Raw genomic sequence first — 17246 nt, forward strand, 5'->3', positions numbered from 1 at the left:
TTAACAGCCCTTCTACCGCCAAACTCCAAATCTAGGCCTTTGTTTTTAAAAATTGTGTGTTAAGCTTTTGGCGAGTTTTTTTTCTTCTTCTTTAAAGAAGATTTCTTGTTCGTCATATTAATTTTTCATAGAAGACAGTAGCCACAACTTTCTATAAAAATAGAATATGAAAAAAAAATCAATTAAAAAAAAAAACATTTTACTTAGTGCAAAGTTAAAAATAACCTGCACTTTTGAAAAATGAGAAATCCGCGGGTTCTGTCTTCAATAAAATATTTATAAATCACGAATATAAAATCTTCTTCCTAATAAAACAAACAAAAAAAAAAAACACACCATGATTTTTAAAATCACAAGACTTAAAATACATATTAAAGCATTATACAATAAAATACATACTGTATAAATAAAACATATATACATTTGTAATATACTCACATCCCCACATCTCCTATAGGTTTTTTTTGGTGGTTATTAATAAAAATAGAGATTGCAGACATAACAAATTTATAGTCGTTCCATGGGAGTTTCATGGTTGTAAACTGTATTTTAATGGGGAAACATTGCTGTGACTTTCTAATTGTAAAAGCACCGTCCTCCATCTTGGATGCACTTTTTCAGCCACATCAGTCTCGACAGCTTTTCAGTGGTGAGAATTTTAATTGTGAGATATCTAATAAATATACAGTGAAACTTCATTATTGTGCATTATTTGGACTGTTACTACACAGAAACCAATTTTTTTTTTAGTGAACGCACAGTCTATGTTGTGCAAACATGATTTGATTTAATTATTATCATTCTTATTACTATTATTATTGTTATTGTGTTAGTAGATTACATAAAACATTCTATTTTTTATTTTAATTATTTACAGATATATGAACAGGGTAAGATCAAACAATAGACTATGGGGACGATTTATCAAGCTCCGTATGGAAGGCTCGCCGGAAACAGAAGTTATAAAGCAGCAGTCTGACCACTGCTTCATTACTTGTCCGCCTGCTCTGAGGCCGTGGACAGAAATCAACCCGATCGAATACGATCCGGTTGATTGACACCCCGGCTGCAAATCTGCAGGGGGCGGCATTGCACCAGCAGTTCACCAGAACTGCTGGTACAATGATAACCACTGTCAGCATTTATCGATGTGCGGCGGACATGATACGCAACATCGTATCATGTCCGCTCGCACATTAATACATATACCCCTATATTTGTCACATAACCAAAATGATAAGGCAATAGTTGTGTGCATTTTCTAGTTTACACATATTTGTTTTCTATTTCCAGTTCTTTCAGCGCTGTTTGTAAACAAATCTATCTCACAACTGCTACCCACAATCTTTATCATTACGCCGACCTACACCCGACTTGTGCAGAAGGCAGAACTCACCCGCATGGCCAACACTCTGCGCAGAGTTCCTGCAGTACATTGGATTGTAGTGGAGGACTCAAGAATCCATACACCACTTGTGACTAACTTTTAACAAACATGTGGAGTGCCCTATACACAGCTCTGTGTTATGACCCCAAAACACATTACCAAAGCAAAAGGAACGCTGCAAAGAAATGTTGGACTCAGCTGGTTACGAGAAACTTTCCATCCTGATGAAGCACCAGAAGGGGTCATATATTTTGGTGATGATGACAACTCCTACAGCCTGGAGATCTTTGAAGAGGTGAGTTTTCTTTAGTTGTAAAAACTGCTTATCTACATAATAGATAAATAGATAGATAGATTTATATATTATAAATATATATATAATTTTTATAAAATTATTTTTTAAACATTACTATTATAAAAAAAACACAATTATCGCCAAAACTAAGTGTGCAAATGAGCTCCGGAACGCAGGCTAAGAACATTGTTTTGCTACTTGGCGGCATATAGCATATGCTTCTATGTGGTTTGACAACAATGTAATAATTCAGGCATGGACTGGCTGTCATGGGGAAACACTGCTGTAGAAAATGGAATCGCTATAGTGTACACTCACAAGCTGAGTGAGGAAATAGTTCCTGAGTGGTTCTTGACAAAACTCTGTCATAGGCAAACCTTTGCTCTTAATTTTTCAAGACTTGTTATCCTCAGGGATATTACCCCAAGACTGGCATGTGGTGCCACTCTTAAGAAGAGAAGCATGGCTAATCCAGGAAGCTATAGACCAGTAAGCCTGACATCAGTAGTGGGGAAGATACTGGAAGCGATTCAGGAAAACAAGATTATGGGGTAGATTTACCAATGTCTGTCCGACATTATATGCTGTAGCGTATCATGTCTCACAGACATTGCTGAATGCCGACAGCATACGCTGTTGGCATTTATCATTGCACAAGAAGTTCACTAGAACTGTTTGTTGCTTGTGCAATGCCACCCCCTGCAGATTCACGACCAATTGGCCGCTAGTAGGGGTGTCAATCAGCCCGATCGTATAAGATTGAGCGGATTGAAGACCGCAGCCTCATAGGCAGCGGACAAGTTATGGAGCAGCAGTCTTTAGACCACTACTTCATAACTGTTGTTTCCGGCGAGCCTGAAGGCTCGCACAGAAACAAGAGGAACAAGGGCCATTCAGCCCTTAATAAATCTACCCTCATGAGTTCAAATCAGCATGGTTTTATAAGTAATAGATCATGTCAAGCAAATCTAATTAGATTATACAAAGAGGTAGCAAAAATATTTATAAAGGTTAATCAGTTGATGTGGTTTACTTTGATTTCTCAAAGACTTTTTATACAGTGCCACATGAAAGGTTATTGTACAAAATTAAGAAACTGTGAATATCTGAAAATATCATAAATAAATAACTGGATAAAAGACAGGGAGCAAGTGTTGTGGTAAATGGATAATTCCCAGATTGGGCAAAAGTACATAGTGGGGTTGTGACGTCTAGGGGACAGGTGTTGTTCACTATTTCACTTTTTTTTTTACAAAACTGGAGGTCCACACGAGATGCAGTATAATAATAGCAGTGCTTATTGTGCACATATTACAGTCATATTAATCAGTGATCAGCTTATCAAGCAAGGACGTTATTAAACTATAATGCGTCACTTAGCTTTGGAACATTGCAAATGTGGCAGGTATATTCTCTCTCAGATGTAGTCTCTCCCTTCAACCACTTCCCAATCACACCATGCATCACTCCTTTGCATCACTCCATCTAGTCTAGTCCAAAACTTAATCCAAAACAAATCTCCCCCCCCTTTGCAAGATCTACTAATGAAACAGTTATTAGAAGGCGTGTCTATGTGTTATGTAAATTATATTTTGTAGCAATGTTTTACTTAACGGAATAGAATTTCTCATAATAAAATGAAAAATAGCAAAATTCTCTCACAGACACAGCTCACAGCAAGGTTCTTTTTGTTGGTATATACTAGGTTATAAAATGTTGTATATATTATCTCAGCAGTTGCCAACCAATAAAATGTATATACGTAATAATATATTTATTAAAGTCAATATTTATTCCTTAATTCTAGATTAGTTATCCTTATAGACACCTTGAATTATATTTATGTAGAAACTAGCGGCTAGATTACGAGTCTTGCGTTAGGGTTAAAAAGCAGCGTTGAGAGGTCCCAATGCTGCTTTTTAATGCCCGCTGGTATTACGAGTCTTGCAGGTACAGGTGTACCGCTCACTTTTCTGGCGCGACTCGAAGATACTGCAAATCCACTTACGTCAATTGCGTATCCTATATTTTCAATGGGATTTTCCTAACGCCGGTATTACGAGTCTTCTTCAAAGTGAGCGGTACACCCTCTACCTCCAAGATCCCTAACGCATTTGAAAGCCAGTAGTTAAGAGTTTTATGGTCTAACGCCGTAGCATAAAACTCTTAACTAAAGTGCTAAAAAGTACACTAAAACCCATAAACTACCTATTAACCCCTAAACCGAGCCCCCCCCCACATCGCAAACACTAAAATAAAATTTGTAACCCCTAATCTGCTGAACCGGATATCGCTGCCACTATAATAAATATATCAACCCCTAAACCGCTGCACTCCCACCTCGCAAACACTATTTAAATATTATTAACCCCTAATCTGCCGTCCCTAACATCGCCGACACCTACCTACATTTATTAACCCCTAATCTGCCGCCCCCAACGTCGCCGCCACTATATTAAATGTATTAACCCCTAAACCTAAGTCTAACCCTAACACCCCCTAACTTAAATATAATTTAAATAAATCTAAATAAAATTACTATAATTAACTAAATTATTCCTATTTAAAACTAAATACTTACCTATAAAATAAACCCTAAGATAGCTACAATATAACTAATAGTTACATAGTTACATTGTAGCTATCTCAGGGTTTATTTTTATTTTACAGGCAACTTTGTATTTATTTTAACTAGGTACAATAGTTATTAAATAGATATTAACTATTTAATAATTACCTAGCTAAAATAAGTACAAATTTACCTGTAAAATAAAACCTAACCTAAGTTACAATTACACCTAACACTACACTATAATTAAATTAATTACCTAAATTAAATTAAATTAATTACAACTAAATAAAATAAAATAAAGTACAAAACCCCCCACTAAATTACAGAAAATAATAAAATAATTACAAGTTTTTTAAAATAATTACACTTAATTTAATCCCCCTAATAAAATAAAAAAGCCCCCCAAAATAAAAAAAAGCCCTACTCTATACTAAATTACAAATAGCCCTTAAAAGGGCTTTTTGCGGGGCATTGCCCCAAAGTAATCAGCTCTTTAACCTGTAAAAAAAAATACAATACCCCCCAACATTAAAACCCACCACCCACACACCCAACCCTACTCTAAAACCCGCCCAATCCCCCCTTAATAAAACCTAACACTAACCCCTTGAAGATCACCCTACCTTGAGAAGTCTTCACCCAACCGGGCCGAAGTCCTCAACGAAGCTGGGCGAAGAGGTCCTCCAGACGGGCAGAAGTCTTCATCCAAGCCGGGAAGAAGAGGTCCTCCAGACGGGCAGAAGTCTTCATCCAGACGGCATCTTCTATCTTCATCCATCCGGAGCGGGTCCATCTTCAAGACAACCAACGTGGAGCATCCTCTTCTTTCTTCATCCGACGACTAAATGACGGTACCTTTAAGTGACGTCATCCAAGATGGCGTCCCTTCAATTCCGATTGGCTGATAGAATTCTATCAGCCAATCGGAATTAAGGTAGAAAAAATCCTATTGGCTGATCCAATCAGTCAATAGGATTGAGCTTACATTGTAGGAATCGGAATTTTCTACCTTAATTCCGATTGGCTGATAGAATTCTATCAGCCAATCGGAATTGAAGGGACGCCATCTTGGATGACGTCACTTAAAGGTACCATCATTTAGTCGTCGGATGAAGAAAGAAGAGGATGCAATGTATTGTACTTTTTTTACAGGTAAAAGAGCTGATTACTTTGGGGCAATGCCCCGCAAAAAGCCCTTTTAAGGGCTATTTGTAATTTAGTATAGGGTAGGGCTTTTTTTATTTGGGGGGGCTTTTTATTTTATTAGGGGGATTAGATTAGGTGTAATTAGTTTAAAAAACTTGTAATTATTTTATTATTTTCTGTAATTTAGTGTTTTTTTTTTCGTACTTTAGATAATTTTAATTAATTGTATTTAATTGTACTTAATTTAGGGAATTAATTTAATTATAGTGTAGTGTTAGGTGTAATTGTAACTTAGGTTAGGTTTTATTTTACAGGTAAATTTGTCTTTATTTTAACTAGGTAGTTATTAAAAAGTTAATATCTATTTAATAACTATTGTACCTAGTTAAAATAAATACAAAGTTGCCTGTAAAATAAAAATAAACCCTAAGCTAGATACAATGTAACTATTAGTTATATTGTAGCTAGCTTAGGGTTTATTTTATAGGTAAATATTTAGTTTTAAATAGGAATAATTTAGTTAATTGTAGTAATTTTATTTAGATTTATTTAAATTATATTTATGTTAGGGGGTGTTAGGGTTAGACTTAGATTTAGGGGTTAATAACTTTAATATAGTGGTGGCGACGTTGGGTGCGGCAGATTAGGGGTTAATAATTGTAGGTAGGTTGCAGTGACATTGGGGATGGCAGATTAGGGGTTAATAAATATAATGTAGGTGTCGGCAATGTTGGGGGCAGCAGATTAGGGGTTCATAAGTATAATGTAGGTGGCGGCGGTGTCCGGAGCGGCAGATTAGGGGTTAATAATATAATGCAGGTGTTGGAAATGTCGGGGCGGCAGATTAGGGGTTAATAAGTGTAAGATTAGGGGTGTTTAGACTCGGGGTTAATGTTAGGGTGTTAGGTATAGACATAAAATGTATTTGCCCATAGGAATCAATGGGGCTGCGTTAGGAGCTGAACGCTGCTTTTTTGCAGCTGTTAGGTTTTTTTTCAGCCGCTTTCCCCCATTGATTCCTATGGGGAAATCGTGCAATAAACACCAGAGAGATTCAAATACAATAACCAATTTATATGAAATTTCATAATAGTAAAATTGACACAAATATGGGATGTAAAGTCCTTTCTAGCAAATAAAATTATTTAGCATCAATCAATATGATTATTTTTAAACTACACCCGGCTGTGGTACATAGATTTAAAATACAAAGTACCTCTTTAAATTACCAGCTTCAATTAAACTGAAGCAACAATGAATGTCTTTGTTTTAAAATATTAAATTACAAAACTCCATACATTACGACAAAACCAATTTGCAAATTTCAGATTTTTCAGATAAATCTGTTCACCTCATAAATAAGAAAGGTATTTGCAATGATGGAAAAAGAAAGTTAGGCCCAGTTTTGCTTTATAGATACTGTGTTCCAAAGGCAGAGGGTTAGTCAAAATTTCAGCAAAGACCCTTTTTTCCTCCTGCATGAGCTCTTATCAAGTGATAAGCCTGCCTCTATTTTGTAATCATTGGTAAATATTCGGATACACCCTAAACGAAAGCTTGTCCCTCCATTGGCCCTCAAAGCTGAACATTTCATTGGCTTACTGGGAATGTATGGATTTTAACAGTCAACCCGTTTGGCTGTAATTCCCGCATAAACCACCAGAGGGCAGCAGACAACCAGAAATGCAGTCTCATCATCAATACTGCTAACAGTTTAGTATTTGATTTAAAGTGTTCATTAAATACATTGATAACTTCCAGTATTAATAAATTATATGTCCAATATGTGTGGGACCATATAATACTAATTAACCTGAGTATTTTCATACTAAATATGAGTATATTCCACTTCATTATGGCACTTAAAAAGGATATTCATACTTTCAGCATGGATCTAAATAATATTTTACAATTGTCATCTTTTCCAGTTATTATAAATATTTAGTGTATAACTATATGATAGGACTCAGGGTAGACACTCCTGTAACAGCATTTATTAGCCCCATTTGGAGCCCAATCTGTCCCTCAGATGTCTGGAAGAAAGAAAAACAAATATATGTTATATATTTTAAATGGGATTATTACAATTGTTTTTTTATTTTATAAATCTGAGATACATTTCATATTTAGTGTTTCACTGTGTGATTTGATTTACAGCACCAACTACACATGCATAGACAATCTTCTAGGTTCATAATATATATATATATATATATATATATATATATATATATATATATATATATATATATATATATATATATATATATATATATATATAATATATATATATTATATTATATTTGACCATTTGGAATAGATTTGAAAATTATAACCATTCATTTCAAATGACTCTTTTTCCCTATATACTTCCAACTTCCCATATGGTAGCTGTAACATGAGTCCAGACGCCTATGTGTATTGTAGCTTCAAAGGGAACCTAGTGAGCCATCGTGTTGATTATCACATGTATCTGTTAGCTTAAATATCCTGGAATTCTGCTAGCTTCAAAGATCACTTCAGACTGAGCGACTGCTCCTTCAGATAGGAAAACTCTTTATCCAGGCTTCCTTTGAAGTGGATAATTGAGACATCCTGGGTTTACAAGCATCTATTTCTCTTTGTTCTACAAATCTGTGTTTCAGAACTAAGGGGGGGTTGATTTCACCCATTTCAGTGTCATTCACAGTGCAGCTAAATCAATTCATATTAGATATTAGCTAAATGAGATATTAAATTATGTGATATCCAATGCCACTCAGCCATACCCTGACATTTTACAGCAGTGGAATGTAGCCCCCCTGCTTTCTAGATAAGAGGCTGTTCTCTAGGAAAGCAGCAGAACAAAACAGTGAAAACAGTAGAGAAACTTCTTAAAGGCATTTTCATTAAAGGCATACATGTGCTAAACATATGTATATACTGAATATATGTATGAATACTGAAATCTATTTATATATACTGTGTATATATGTTCTCTACTAAGCAATATTGATTAATTATTTGTGCATGGAATGATGAACATTTTGCATCCATTACAGGGTGTGACGAATACCCCGGCTACCCCGACTGGGTAGCTCCGCCAAATGGGTCCTGATTCCTCCCTGCCGACTGCAGCTATGTAGCTGGCAAGTGACCACAGCCTGTAGCCACCCCTGATGCCCGACAGCACCAGTACTCAGGGTCCCACCCTGTGGCAGACTCCGGCTACCCAGACTAGGTAGCTCTGCCAGAGGGTCCTTCCTCTGCCTGGAACAGGCTGCTATGTAGCCCAGGAAAGTGATTTTAGCAGGAGCCCACCCAAATAACTAGACATACTAGCATTCAGGTGAAACAGGAACTCTCTTTATTGTAAAACATACACTCCTTTTATACACACAGCTCATCTTGATAAGACCCTGGACAATCCCACAATTTTCCTACCATTCCTGCCCCTCCAGACTGACCGGCACCTCCATAGCAACCACAGTCCCACAGAATCCCAGTACCTAGGGGTGGCAGTTTCAGGGTGATACCAATAGAGCGGAGGCACTTCCAGGGTTGCATTTTAAAGTTCTTGGTCCCCAGATGCCACAGACCAAAAAATCTGTGTGATTCGTTACTGGGGACCGGCGTTACAGTACGTTGAAGTTATGGGGTTAGGGGTGTCCAAAACCCCTGGTTCCCAAAAGAGCTCTCCTCCGATAATTCCCCCAGCTCTTGTCCTCCCTAGGGGCTACCAATCCCCAAAAGAGTGGAGCTCTGGGGCAAAGGGCTGCTGTAGCGACCAGGGGTAAATTTAGCGGGTGTCCTACTGTCCGGTGGCCGAACGGGAGTTCCAGGAGCCCATCCAGCCTGAGAGGGGTTAGGCGGGTGTCCATTGTGAGGCGGCCGACCGGGAGTTCCAGGAGCACGGCCAGCATAGGAGGGTTTTCCAATCATAGACCAGCTCTTCTCTTAACAAGTTTAGAACACAAAAACAAGCCAACAAAAAACAAACAAAAAGCTTCCAGAGATTGTGGTTGCTCTGAGGAGACCAAAACCACTGACAAACAACAGGGGTGAGGTTGTAGGGGGGTAAGGGTTTAACCTCTGCAGTCCGGTATCCATGACACAGGGGTCTTCCAAGGATCAGTACTGTACTCGGTTCTTTTTAATATTTTTATAAATTACTTGGATTCATGATTAAAAAGCGAGATCTCTATTTTTGCAGATGATAAAAAGTTGCGTAAGGTGATAAGGTCAGTGCAGGATCTAATGTCTTGCCTAAGGAGGTAGTAAGTGCCAATACCCTACATAGATTTAAAAAGGCTTAGATACATTTCTGGCTAGAAACAGAATTCAGGGATATGATTGCTTGTGTTAAATGGGTTAGCTTCTAATTATTTAATGTAAGTTCAACTTTCAACTTCTTTAGTGTAAATCAGGTATTTTCTGTATAGGTACTTAATGGACTTCTGTCTTCTTTCAACCTCATCTATTGTGTTACTATATTAAAACTGAGGAATGCTTCCTATATTGGTATGTGGAGTGGGGCTATGACAAAATACACTTTTATAGAAATAAAGTAAAGAATTTATCATTTTCATTTTATAATGCTGCAGTGTTTAGTGTTTGATGATTATTAATCAGTGTTTATTAAGCCAATTCTTTTATATTCATTTAAAGTTCCATAATAAAAGTACCTTTTTTTTAGATAAAGGAGCTAGAATTATTAAGCTGCATTCACAGATTTTTTGGCAATGTGGAGTAGGTTTGCTTAAAGGGAAACCTGCTCCACATTGCCAAAAAAAGCTGTGAATGCAGCTTAATAATTCTAGCCCCTGTATCTAAACAAAAGGTACTTTTTATTTTTAGACATTTTTAACATTGTACACTAGATTTCACTTTGCATAAATGTCTTGTAGATGATATATTTACAGCCCATCTGGGAGTGTTTTTGTAAAAATGTATAGTAGTTTTGCTTATTTTTTAATAACATTCTGCTGATTTTCAGACTTTTAACTAACCTCAATAATAAGTAAAAAACATATAGGCCGGGGTACCAGAGAGTGCGTGCGGTATCAATTATTAATATTATTTGCGATAAAACGAATAGGAGAATAATAAATCATACATTTATGGAGCAGGTACTCAAAGGTGTTCTCCTGCTGGCCAACTTTTGACTCAGTTCCCTATTCATATATATATATATATTCACTTATGGTTCACACTTTCACATACAGCTCACACTCTAATATACATATGCTGTCCTCTTTTTGTAGTTTATAGTATTGCATATATTGCTTTTCTTATCAGAGTCATACACTTTTACATCTAAACAGACGTCTCCAAAGTTCTTCCAATGTCTATTTTACATACATTCACATTTTATATAGAGCATATAGTGAAGCTTAAAGATTATGGAATAAAAGTAATATTGTATCCAATATTATTCAGTGAACCAACAACCCGATTCTGCCACTCACTGGCCCCGCCCACCGACGGATTTAGTCACTCAATATGTGACTTTGTCAGGACATAGGACCGACCTGGTCGTACTTCTCACTATTTATTTACATTTGTTGTCATGGTAACCATAGTAGAGTTTGTGGAGGTGTCAACTGCAATAACTGCGATTATATCTTGTGTGCTTTTTCTGAATGTCTACTTTTTTTATAATAATCTTTTATTGAGGTTTGTACAGATGACAACAGAAAAAAATATACAACTATTCATAATAACCGAGATTACAAGTTTTGCGTTCGTGTTTTAACGCTGAAAAAATGGTAATTTCACAGCCATTACGAGTCTTGTCGGTATAGTTGTACTGCAAGCCTTTTAACCTGTAATGCAACGTCAGTCCCGCACTCAAAAAAATTATGTTTTATCATGGGATTCCCATAGCGCTGCCATTACGAGTTTTGCAGTGAGGCTAAAAAATTTGCGTTCCAGCCTATACCGACACAATCCGTTCCGCAATCTGAGACCAGTAGTTATGAGTTGTACGCAACAAAACTGTTACATAAAACATAAATAAAGTGTTACAAAGTACACTAACACCCATAAACTACCTATTAACCCCTAAACCGAGGCCCTCCCGCATCGCAAACACTATATTAAACTTATTAACCCCTAATCTGCCGCTCCCGACATTGCCGCCACTAATAAAATTGATTAACCCCTATTTTGTCGCTCCCCGAACATCGTCGCCACTATACTAAAGTTATTAACCCCTATTCCCCCACATCCCAACATTGCCCACACTATAATAAATATATTAACCCCTATTCCGCTGCTCCCCGACATCGCCGCCACTAAATAAAGTTATTAACCCCTAAACCTCTGGCCTCCCACATCACCACCACAAAATATACCTATTAACCCCTAAACCGCCAGCCCCCCACATCACCGAAAACTAAATTAAACTATTAACCCCTAAACCTAACAACCCCCTAACTTTAAATTAAAATTGCAAGATCCCTATCTTAAAATAAATAAAAACTTACCTATGAAATTAAAAAAACCTAAGTTTAAACTACAAATTAAACTAATATTACTATTATACTAAAATTAAAATAACTATCAATTAAATAAATTAAATTAAATTAAATTAAATTAAAACTAACACTACTAAAAAAATTAAATCTACAGTTACAAAAAATTAAAAATACTAAATTACAAAAAAATAAAAAAATACTAAATTACAAAAAATAAAAAAATACTATATTACAAAAAATAACAAATGAAATTATCAAAAATAAAAACAATTACACCTAAACTAATAGCCCTATCAAAATAAAAAAGCCTCCAACCAAATAAAAAAAAAACCTAGCCCACAATAAACTACCAATAGCCCTTAAAAGGGCCTTTTGTAGGACATTGCCCTAAAGAAATCAGCTCTTTTCCCTGTAAAAAAATACAAAGACCCCCCCCAACAGTAAAACCTTAAAAGGGCATTCATTTCTTTTTCTTGTCCTTAAAAGGGCATTCATCTCTTTTAAGACAAGCCCAAACCCTATTCTAAAGAAAAAGCCACCCAAAAACACCTTAAAAAAACTAACACTAACCCCTCTTTAGGTACTCACAGTTGCTGAAGTCCGGCTTAAACGATCTTCATCCCAGCGGCTCCATCTTCATCCAGGTGGCTCCATCTTCATCCATCGAGGGACCGGCATCTTCTTCATCCCTGCGGAGGCGGAGCGGTCAATGCGCGGAGGTGGAGGTCCAGGCGAAGGTCCAAGGCGGAGGTCCAGGTGGAGGTCCAAGCGGAGGTCCAAGGCGGAGGTCCAGATGGAGGTCCATCGATCCGATGTGGAGGTCGTCTTCATGCGATCATCCGCCGCACACTGAGGATTTAAATGCAGGGGATACCATTGCATTCCTATTGGATGAAAAATTTAAATCAGCCAATAGGAATTATAGCTGCTAAAATCCTATTGGATGTTCAAATTAGCCAATAGGATTTAAGCAGCTCTCATTCCTATTGGCTGATTCGAATCAGCCAATAGGAATGAGAGCTGCTTAACCTCTATTGGCTGATTTGAACCTCTGCCTGGACCTCCGCCTTGGACCTTTGCCTGGACCGCCACCTGAACCTTTGCCTTGACCTCCACCTCTGGGCATTGACCGCTCCGCCTCTGCAGGGATGAAGAAGATGCCGGACTCTCGATGGATGAAGATGGATCCGCCTGGATGAAGATGGAGCCGCTGGGATGAAGATTGTTCAAGCTGGACTTCAGCAACTGTGAGTACCTAAAGAGGGGTTAGTGTTAGTTTTTTTAAAAAAAATTTTGGGTGGGTTTTTTTTTAGATTAGGGTTTGGGCATGTCTTAAAAGAGCTGAATGCCTTTTAAAGGGCAATGCCCATACAAATGCCCTTTTTCAGGGCAATGGGTAGATTAGGTTTTTTAGTTAGGTTTTTTTTATTTTGGGGGTTTGGGGGTTTGTAATGTTAGGGGGTGTTTGTTTTTATTTTTTAGAAAAAGAGCTGATTTCTTTAGGGCAATTATTATAGATTCGGGTTCTTTTATTTTTATTTTATTTTTTTAAACGGGGTATTAGAATAGGAATAATTTTTATTATTTTGAATAATTTGTTTGTTATTTTGTGTAATTTTTTTTTCTTTTTGGGTGGGTTTTATTTTTGTAGAATAGCCATTTTTTTATTTTGAATGGGCAGCAAAAGAGCTGAATGCCCTTTTAAGGGCAATGCCCATACAAATGCCCTTTTCAGGGCAATGGGTAAAATAGGTTTAACCTTATTTTATTTTTGTGGGTTTGGGGGGGTGGGGGTTTGTATACTGTTAGGGGGTGCTTGTTTTTCTTTTTTTAGAAAAAGAGTTGATTTCTTTAGGGCAATGCCCTACAAAAGGCCATTTTAAGGGCCCTTGGTAGTTTATTATAGATTAGGGTTTTTTATTTTGGGGTGTTTTTTTTTTTAAACAGGGTATTAGAATAGGAATAATTTTTATTGTTTTGGATATTAGGTTTTAATGTAAGGCAGCTTAGGTTTTACTTTTATTTCACAGGTCAGTTTGTATTTACTTTAGCTAGGTAGTTATTAAATAGTTAATAACTATTTACTTACTAGTCTACCTAGTTAAAATAAATACAAACTTACCTATTAAATAAAAGTAAAACCTAAGCTAGCAACAATATAACTATTACTAATATTGTAGCTAGCTTAGGTTCTATTTTTATTTCACAGGTAAGTTTGTTTTTAGTTTTAAATAGTTATTATTTAGTTAATAATTGTAACTTTATAATAGGTCTATTTTAATTATGTTAAAGTTAGGGGGTGTTATGTTTATGGTTAGGATTAGGGTTAGGTTTAGGGGTTAATATAGTTTAATTTAGGTTGTTGCGATGTGGGGTGCTGGTGGTTTAGGGGTTAATAGGTTTATTTAGTGGTAGTGATGTAAGAGGCCAGAGGTTTAGGGGTTAATAACTTTATTTAGTGGGGGCGATGTCGGGGAACGGCGGAATAGGGGTTAATATCTTTATTATAGTATGGGCGATGTTGGAGTGTGGGGGAATAGGGGTTAATAACTTTATTATAGTGGCAGCGATATCGGGAGCGGCAGATTAGGGGTGTTTAGACCTGGGGTTTATGTTAGGGTGTTAGGTTTAAACATAACTTTTTTTTCCCCATAGACATCAATGGGGCTGCGTTACGGAGCTTTTCATTCCACAATCGCAGGTGTTAGGTTTTTTTCTAACACTCTCTCCCCATTGATGTCTATGGGGAAAGCGTGCATGAGCACGTCAAAGCAGCGCTTGTATTTTGTGCGGTATGGATCTCAACACAATCATATTGCACGCACAAGCCAGCTTTTAAAAAACTTGTAATGGCAGCGCTACAGAGGGTGAAATAATGCAACTTTTTTTGCGTTCGTTTCGTACCCTCTATAGCACAAAACTTGTAATCTAGGTGACTGAAAGCTGGAATGGGAGCAAAAAAAACAACTCAAAAAGCTAGGCATGCTGTTAAACAACTGTATTCATGTACCTAGTAAAAACAATATCTCAGCATACTTAAAATAAGTCATTACAGACCATTTGTAACCTAGTAAATGAAAATCAACCCGCTGAGTAGGAATATCTAGTAAAATATCTTCATAAACATATTAAACATAGTCGAAAAAGCCATATTCTGCTATAATGATAGAGCATGTATAAATGAAACCTCTTTTTTTGTTTTTAATTATAGGATAGAATCCTCTTAGGACACTGAAGGCCACTTTTGGGCCTAATAACATTGGTGGTGCAAAATATAGAAATACTAGCTTTTGGGCATAAGTACAATTAGGAATAGTTCTTTTTTTGAAAAGGAAAATCCAACTTGTAAATTATAGAACAGGTTAGGTAATGTGAGAAACAATAACGCAATGGATTTCAGTGGATAAAATAAGATATAATGAAATAGAATTATAAAATTAAATCTGGAACCTCCATATTAGGGTATATTTAAACAGGGATACTTGGGCCACTGGTGAACAAAGAGTGAAATGACAATGGGATCTAAACTAAAATCAAAAGGGACGCTAGAACATGCACAAATTGCAGGGGAGAATGGTGTTAAATAGGATTATCACAGGGTCCTATGATACACTGTTTGAGATAGATGTTTAAAAGGAGGATACAAGAGGCAGTTAAACTATATTGGGCAACAAACTAGTGGTCAAATTTATGACATAGTTTCACACTTATATAGCAGCTAAGCTTGCTGTAAATGGGGGAATAATCCTTAGTGTAAAATATAAGGGCATGGCTCACTGTCTAGTGAGAAATGTGTACTATTAATAATATATGTGTGTATCTAGCATTTTAGCAGAGTTTAGGTATTATTAGTGCATAAAGTAGGTCTCCTTATGTTAATGATATAAAGGCCATGACACCTTGGCCCGTTGGCAGCACAGCAAGATGAGATAAGGAGGGGGACACAATAATATAATAGATACACTCAATATACGTTTACAAGCCAAGGTATTTAAAGTCACATAGATGTCCTGCATTATCACCTGTTGCTATCCATGAAAATAGGCTCTAGGAGTAAATGCAATACCTCTAGGTCTTAACCCATGAATAACTGCAAACTTTCTGCAGGCTAATCATAATATTAAACATCTCTAACATGAGCGAACTATACACTTTATTTTGGGGGCAATTGGGGGATCTGATCTCTGGTTAATGAATTTGACTGCAAAGTGCTACCACGAGCTTGCGGTTACATTAACCAGACACTTGTAATGGCTGGTTATTTAACATGCGCCCATAAACGGGCAAATTTGCCTGTTTACAGAAGCACGTTAAAATTGCGCTCCATTTGTAATCTAGCCCTGTTATAGGCTTGTTTGCAAAGGTAAAAAAAAAGAAAACCAATATGGTTTTTCAAGAGAAGTAGCACATGCAGTTAAGACAAAAAAGACAGTCTATAAAAATGTCAAACTCACTGGCTCAGAAGAGGATAAGAAAAAATGGAAAAACCAACAAAAGATGACAAAACAGTTAATTAGAAAGGCTAAAGCTAAGGCAGAAGAGAAAATAGCACAATCTGTAAAATACGGTGACAAAACTTTCTTTAGGTATCAAAAGATGAAAAGAGGGATAGTAAGACTCGCGACTGATGATAGAGTAGTGGAAGAAGATAAATAAATAGCAAATTGTTTAAATGATTACTTTTGTTCAGTCTTTACAACAGATGGTAAACATAGTGAGATTCTATTAAGAGATGTTACTTTAAATGATAATCGGCAAGATTACGAGTTTTGCGTTACGAGCGGCTCGGTGCTAACTTGCAAGTTATTTCCACCGCTCACCTCCCTATAGCGCTGCTATTACAGGTTTGCAAAAACCCACCTACATTACACTTATTAACCCCTAATCTGCCGCCCCGACATCGCCGTCACCTACATACACTTATTAATCCCTAATCTTCCGCCCCGACACCGCCGACACCTACATTACAGTTATTAACCCCTAATATGCTGCCCCCAATGTCGCCGCCACCTACATTACAGTTATTAACCCCTAATATGCTGCCCCCAACATCGCCGCCACCTACCTACACTTATTAACCCCTAATCTGCCGCCCCCAATGTCGCCGTCACTATACTAAAGTTATTAACCCCTAAACCTAACCCTAAGTCTAAACCTAACGTAACCCTAACCCTAACACCACTAACTTTAACATAATTAAAATAAATCTAAATAAAAATTACAATTAATACCTAAATACTTACCTGTAAAATAAACCCTAAGCTAGCTACAATATAACTAATAGTTACATTGTAGCTATCTTAGGTTTTATTTTTATTTCACAGCTAAGTTTGTATTTATTTTAACTAGTTAGACTAGTTAGTAAATAGTTATTAACTATTTAATAAC

At 36.6% G+C, this 17246-nt stretch overlaps 1 pseudogene; it reads left to right on the forward strand.

Moving 5' to 3' along the window:
• Positions 1–552: 552 nt before the first annotated feature.
• LOC128636388 (galactosylgalactosylxylosylprotein 3-beta-glucuronosyltransferase 1-like) overlaps positions 553–17246 on the forward strand; it is a 48280-nt pseudogene continuing 31586 nt past the window's right edge.

This window comes from Bombina bombina, chromosome 7 (assembly GCF_027579735.1).
Source record: "Bombina bombina isolate aBomBom1 chromosome 7, aBomBom1.pri, whole genome shotgun sequence".
Taxonomy (NCBI): Eukaryota; Metazoa; Chordata; class Amphibia; order Anura; family Bombinatoridae; genus Bombina; species Bombina bombina.